Raw genomic sequence first — 7,757 nt, forward strand, 5'->3', positions numbered from 1 at the left:
GGTATAAAAGTTTAATTAATAAATAAATAAATAAATAAATTAACTGAGAACCAAGAAGCCTTATTCCAGAAAATAAATACATAAATTAGCAGATAATGCTGTTTTAAAACTAATTCCAAGGAACCCAGGCAATAATCTGGTCTGAACTCAAAAAAGCTGTTGATATTCAATATTTTCAGGAGGATGGGAAGAAAAAAAGAAAAACAAGATAAATGGATTTTTAAAATACTAAGTACCTGAATAAAATTATAAATTATATATAATGAGTGATGTATGTTTATACCTGGAACTGAATTTAACTTTCCTTATCTCTTGTGGAATATATTAACTCTTCAGCTATAGACAAGCAACACACAAAATCAGAACCATGGTTCATCTCATTAACCAAATTGCTTGGACTCACACATGTTAAATGATAAACTAACCATATTTTGCCTGCCTTGCAGGGGTGGGTTCTACTTACCTTTACTACTGGTTCACATTGTGCCCATGCATGCGCCCTTCTGTGCATGCGCAGATCACCTTTGATGATGTTTGGGTCAGCGGGTGGAGACTCGCTGGTTTTACTACCAGTTCTATTGAACCGGTCTGAACTGGGGGCAACCCACCACTGCTGCCTTGTTACCACATACACCAAGTCACATTTTAATCTAGACCATCATTTGAACACAAATGGTTATACTGTGCAAGCCCAGTCTTGGTAGTACAGTCCTCTAATGGCCCTAATCCTAGCCAATAAAAATGAGGTGCACTCTGTTGACACAGCCTGTATAGTTAATTTAGTTATTGGGTTTAGTGAATTGCAGGAAGTCATAATTTTGTGTTAGATAATGATAAGTGAGCATGATCGACACACTGCCAGACCAAATCAATCTCCTGCCATTTTGCCCTTCTTCTGTCGTCTCTGCCAATGGGATTGCTGTTTCTCAGGACCAACCATCCTTTGTAGGAAGGAGAATGATTTGGTCAAGAAAAGGCACATCCAATCTTGTACTTTTAACAGCACCTTGTTACATAGGAAATGGGGCTATTTTGAACTATAGCTTCTTCAACAAATTGCAGTGATGCAAATCATCTATATTTATTGCAGTGTAAAAAAGCATGATGAAAAGACTACTGTGCACTCAGTTAGTCCAACTGCCTGAATTCACACAACACATTGGACTATAAACTAACAACAGTGGTTGAATTGGCATAATCTTGAGCCCCAACTTGCCAACTACTTTTTACCAAATCCAATGTTCCTTTTCTCTGGCACTCTTGGAAAAAGATGACATGTATGTATCCCATTATATTGTATTTCCTATTTTTTTCTCCTGTCCACTGGAGTTTTTTTTTCTTTGCAGTTCTACTGTTATGTAATGTAACTCAGTTCTTAGGAAATGCGTATAATCTATCCTTTTGACAGTCTGCAAGGAAGCACAAACAATGCACTTTATTCCAGCCGGTTGTTAAAATCAGGGTGATTATTCAATCCCATATTTTATCATCATGTTGTTACTTTTTCCCATTTTGTGAGCAGAGAGATTTCATTCTTACTAAGTGTTGTTTATCCCTGCACATCACATTTGTAAATCTCTATGATGTAGTTTATGTAATGCAGTAAGTAAACATCTTAAATATTTAGAATTGGTCTAGGTTTCCACTGTCAGGATAAAGATTATAGCAGCTAACGTCCATACTGAACTGCTAATAGCATAGAGCTGCTTAGTTGAAAAGCTGGCAAGATTTATCTTGTATAACGCAGGAATCTGCTGTCCTATGATTCAAAAATTAGACCTATATCTACAACCCTTGCATATATGCAGTCTGGAAAGATGATCCAAATATTATTTAAATATATTGATTAAATAGAATTCAAGGCTTCTCTTGTGTAGTTTTCCATCTAAGTACTCACTAAACTAACACAAGATGTTTTTTTTTGAATCACATGCTTTGTACCATGCAATGGAAAATGGATATTTATCACGTGGTTAAATAAGCAGATGCCCTCTTCTATTACCAAACATGGAAGATCTTGTTTTATAAACTGATTATATTCAAAGAAAAGAGTACTCTGTAATATGGACCCTCTTGAAGAATAATCCTGCCTAGCAGTACATTGAAAAAATTGCCTTTTAACTCATAAAAGGCTTAGAAAAGTAAACTGTCTTGCTACTAAAGTTATGAGAAGATATATTCCCTTATTAGCAGCTATGATTCTGGTAAAAACATAAAGAAGGCCCCTTTGGCGCCCAATTTTCTTTCAAAACCTCTGTATCTATTTTTTCCCTTATCCCTTTTAGGTAATGGAAATATGCCATCCATCTCTCCATTGAACTATTCTTAGCTTGTATTACAGGGTTTCTCTGCCTTGATATTACTATAATTTTTAAAGTCTTTAGTGGGTCAATGAACTGGAATGTCCTTAATGTAATAAACAAAACAAAATCCTCTCCATGAAGTGAATTTGAAGCAAGGCTAACCAGAATGTTATTTTGTGAATTGTTTGACATACATTCCATGAGAGTCCTTTTATTTTCTTAAGACATCCCCAAGTCCTCCTGTTTTCAGTCATTGTTTTCTCCTAATGCCTGCCTAGATTAGTCTCTGCAGTTTCCTTGGCAAAGTTTCTTCAGAAGTGGTTTTCCATTGCCTTCTTCCCAGGGTTGAAAGCGAATGAGTGGCCCACATCACCCAGCTAATTTTATGCCTAAGGTGGAAGTGGAACTCGTGGTCTCTTAGTTAGTAGCCTGATGTCTTTATCGCTACAGCATAATGGCTCTTCCAGCCCAATCATACATTCTTTGGCTCAGTCTTTGTTAACAGTAACGGCTTATACCCGACATTCCCCAATCGTACCAACAATGAGTACAACGACCTAACACATATAGATTTCACAGAAGATAATATTGAAAAAGCTCTTTGCAAACTGAAACCATTCCTATCTATTGGACCTGATGGACTATGTGCATACTTCTTAAAAAAACTTTCCACTAATATAGCAGAACCCCTAAGCATAATCTTTGAAAAAGCTTTTACGACCAGTTCCCTTCCCAAACTTTGGTCACTAGCCACGGTCATCCCTGTCTTCAAAAAAGAAGACCCCAGCCTAGTTGAAAATTACAGACCAATCTCTCTATGCTGTGTCACCTGCGAAGTAATGGAATCTATCATCAACCAATCCATTATCCTCCACCCAGAAACAAACAACCTACTCTCTAATAAACAATTTGGTTTCAGGAAAAAAAATTATCATGTAATTTTCAACTTCTTCACTGCAAAAACATATGGACTACAAATCTTGATCAGGGCAAAGCAATAGATGCAATCTACATAGACTTCTGTAAAGCTTTCGACTCAGTAGTACATGATAAACTTCTCCTAAAACTAAAATCCTATTGCATCTCAGGACCCCTCCACAATTGGATAACAGCTTTCCTGTCAAACAGACAACAAGTGGTCAAAATTGGCAATGCTCTATCAAATCCTGTTCCTGTCAGAAGTGGCGTTCCCCAAGGCAGCGTTCTTGGACCAACACTCTTCATATTATACATTAATGATCTCTGTGACCATATTACAAGTAATTGTGTTCTCTTTGCTGATGATGTCAAACTATTTAACACCACCAACAATACAGCTACCCTTCAAAAAGACCTTGACTTTGTATCTGAATGGTCTAAAACTTGGCACCTCCAAATCTCTACCAGCAAATGTTCAGTCTTACATATTGGAAAAAAGAACCTAAACACTAAGTACAAACTTGATGGACATTACCTTACAGATGACCCCCACCTTGTTGAAGACCTTGGAGTTTTCATATCAAATGATCTAAGTGCCAAAGTCCACTGCAACTACATCGCAAAAAAGGCTTTAAGAGTTGTAAACCTAATCTTGCGTAGCTTCTTCTCAAAGACACTACACTACTAACCAGAGCATATAAAACATTTGCTAGACCAATTCTTGAATACAGCTCGACTGTCTGGAACCTATACCACATTTCTGACATCAACACAATTGAACGTGTCCAGAAATATTTTACAAGAAGAGTTCTCCACTCCTCTGAATACAACAAAATACCTTATGCCACCAGACTTGAAATCCTGGGTTTAGAAAATTTAGAACTACGCCACCTTCGACATGACCTGAGTTTAACTCATAGAATCATCTATTACAATGTCCTTCCTGTCGAAGATTACTTCAGCTTCAATTGCAACAATACACGAGCACACAATAGATTTAAGCTTAACGTTAACCACTCCAATCTTGATTGCAGAAAATATGACTTCAGTAACAGAGTTGTTAATGCTTGGAATACACTACCTGACTCTGGGGTCTCTTCCCAAAATCCCCAAAGCTTCAACCAAAAACTGTCTACTATTGACCTCACCCCATTCCTAAGAGGTCTATAAGGGGCGTGCATAAGAGCACAAGCATGCCTACCATTCCTGTCCTATTGTTTCCTTTCATTATATCCAATTAATATAGTTATTACATACTCATACTTATATATATGCTTATATATTGTATAGTTATTTCATGCTTATGCTTATATATACTGTGTGACAAAATAAACAAATTAAATAAATAAATAAAAAACTTGCCTTTTCCTATATTAAATATTCAAATATCCACTATAACACAGGAGTTAAACTCGCTGTGTCATGTTTCGCAATGTTTTTCCCCTTAACAGAGTTGGGCTGGGTGTAGCCTGCGTATGACGCATCCGGCCTATAGGCCACCAGTTTGACACCCGAGCACTAGAAGAATGGAATTATATCAAACTACTTCTGTTCAAAGATCTGATCCTTAGGACTTCAGTTAAAACAGCCATGAAAAATTGGAAATGTCCATCTCTGATTTAAATCCTAAATTGCTACTTCCCGTCAAAATGGGCAGAAACTGTATTTTTTAATTGTGCTTGTTTGACTTTAACCTAACCAGCCCATAAGCCCTGTCCCTTGTAAATTGTACTCTATAATTAATGGTTTGGTATTATATATAAAGAAAGCCACAATGGCTTCTTCAACAAGCTGTGATTAGCCTGGTGACATAGTGTTAGTTCCAGGGTGATCTCGGTTATGAGAGCTTCTCTTATTCTTAAAAGATAATTATACCCACCTTTTTCTTCACCTCTATTAGGAGAAAGTTTGCCTTTAGGCAAGCAGTGTGATGATCTATACAATGTGTATGCAGCAGGTGTGTTTTGTTATTTATTTATTTATTTATTTATTAAATATATATGCTACCCATCTCATTTCCAAGCAACTTTGTCAATACTATTGAAAGGCGGCTGGGAAGGGTGGGATCATGTACTGTCTGTTGAAGTCAACATGTAGCTCTAACTTAATGAATAACATTCTGAGGTTATAGCAGCTGAGCCAGGGAAGAAAAAAGAGTCAACACCCCTTTTCCTTGGAAGAAAATGTTGTTGAAAGACGATCTACTAACTGCTTTGCCATCAACTTTCAGAGTCTGTGTAACATACAGGGAAAAAAAGGAAGGGAAAATCCTCCTTTCTCAAGCAAGATTCCTAATGACTGTAGGAATGTATTCATGCAAGTTGTAAAAGTACAGAAGAGTTTTCCTAATGCATTTTTCTGAATTGTTTTCAAGTTCCCAGCCTAGCATACAGCCTTGGGATTTTTTTTTTATATCTCTCATCCAAGTACTACCAGATCTTTCTATTTTTAGTATTTTCAAGCTAAATCCACGTTTTGTTAAATTTCAGAGATCATCTATATGGAATTGAAGAAAGGTAAATATCCATGTTACAGTCCCAAAATATATACAGCAAAAAAGGGGGTTTGGTTGCATGTCACAGGTTTTGTCAGAGTTTGCAGCAGCAATCACATCCAGAAAGCACACACGGTAACTGATTCAGCAGGATTCATTAACTTCTCTTTATATACACATAAGTAAATACACAATACCTGTCGTGTCCCACTCCTCTGCTGACGGCCGGGTCAGGGAAATCCGAATCAGGCTTGCCTCTGCAGCTCTGCCCAAAGTCCTAGCAAAGTCCTCAGAGCAGGCAGGAGACCAGAAAGTGACTTCAGCAAGATAAGTTCAACTTTGCCTGACTCAGAGACTGCCAGAAAGCAGATCCTTTATAAAAGCCATGGGGTGTGGCTCCATGACTCAGCACTCATTAAGGCCTGCCCCTCCCTTCCTTCTGTTGCCTCCGCCTATCCAGTCTTCTGATGCGAGGGTCACTCCAATCAGCAGCTGTTGGAAATAAACTTTCCTCAGGCTCACATGCTGTGGAGGAGGGGGAAGGGTCTAGCTGCTCCGTTTGCCTGGGCATGGAGCCAGGGCTGGGGCCGGGGGGTGCTCCCTCCTCTGCAGCCTCCTTGGGCATGGAGCCAGGGCTGGGACCGGGAGGTGCCCCCTCCTCTTCAGCTTGTCTGGGCATGGAGCCAGGACTGGGGCCGGGAGGCATACATTCCTCCATGTTCGGGAGCAGATAAGAAGGCCCCGGCTGCTGTGAGAGCGGGCAAGACACAACACTACCAAAGGCAGAGGAAAGAACAGTTTTCAGTTTTAGTTTAGAGAGCAGACTAGTTTCAGTTTTAGAACTGAGCACAGAGCTACAGAGACACACCCAGGCTCCTTCCTGTCTCAGCTCCCATTGGCTGACCTTGTTGCTATGCCCTATTCCAGTTCATGAATATTCTGACAGGTTTGTAGGTAGAAAACAACTCTTTCAGGAGCTTTTTCAAAAGGCAGATGAATTTTCTTTGTTTTGCTTGAAGACTTCTCATCCAAGAAACCTCTTCAGTTCCCAAAACAAAGAAAGTCCAGTTGTCTTTTGAAAAAGCACTTTTGGGACAACCATGACCTGGATCAGTGGTGGATTGCCCCCAGTTTGGACCGGTTCTATAGAACCGGTAGTAAAACCTGCAGGAGGTTCCGCCCGCTGACCCAAACGTCATAAGCACAGTGCAAAATGGTGCAAAATGGTAGTAAAGGTAAGTAGAATCCTCCCCTGATGTGGATGACTGAGAATCTCCTTAGACAACAAATTCTTTCATGGTGTCTGGCCTCTGTCTCATGCTGTTTAAAGTGATGTTGGCTTCTTGCTCTAGCAGGAGATAAGTTGATGAACCTAGTGACTGGGATATGCAATGTGTTTATGGATTAATTAGGATATCAGAGTTGTAATCAGTACAGGAGGAGAGCTGTGTTAGTCAACAGTGGCAAAAAATCAAGACTCTGGTAGCATCTTTCCTGAATAACACACTTTATTAAAAGGCATAACTTTTCCCAATTTCATAAAAGCTTATGCCTTTTAATAAAACGTATTAGGAAAGATGCTACCGGATTGCTGATAGGTTTACAGTCTTAATTATAGAAATCTGAATAGAAATAAATTCCATTGAAATTGCATGGAAAACTATTATCTGGTCAACATTTCAAAACTACTAACGCTAGTAGTATTAATAATGCTGGATTTTGTTTTCCATTATGATCATCACCCCTTCAGTATATTGGCAAATTATCATTTCTCTCTCTCTCTCTCTCTCTCTCTCTCTGTGTGTGTCTCTCTCTCTAACACACATACACAGAGCATGTTGGTATGTCAGGCTGTGAGAAGCCCATCTCTCTCAGAAGTCAGTTGGAAGCCAAACAGAGGAATTTCCTTGCTCCAAAAAGGGTAGATAGTGGTGAAAGAAATTATTGTGTAACAAGAATCTAAACCAAGGCAGGTGAGATCTAAAGGTCTTTCTTTGACTGTACTCTATAGTGTCTTACAAAATTAGCAATAAGAAGAGATT

Source organism: Ahaetulla prasina, chromosome 1 (assembly GCF_028640845.1).
Source record: "Ahaetulla prasina isolate Xishuangbanna chromosome 1, ASM2864084v1, whole genome shotgun sequence".
In the NCBI taxonomy this organism is placed as follows: Eukaryota; Metazoa; Chordata; class Lepidosauria; order Squamata; family Colubridae; genus Ahaetulla; species Ahaetulla prasina.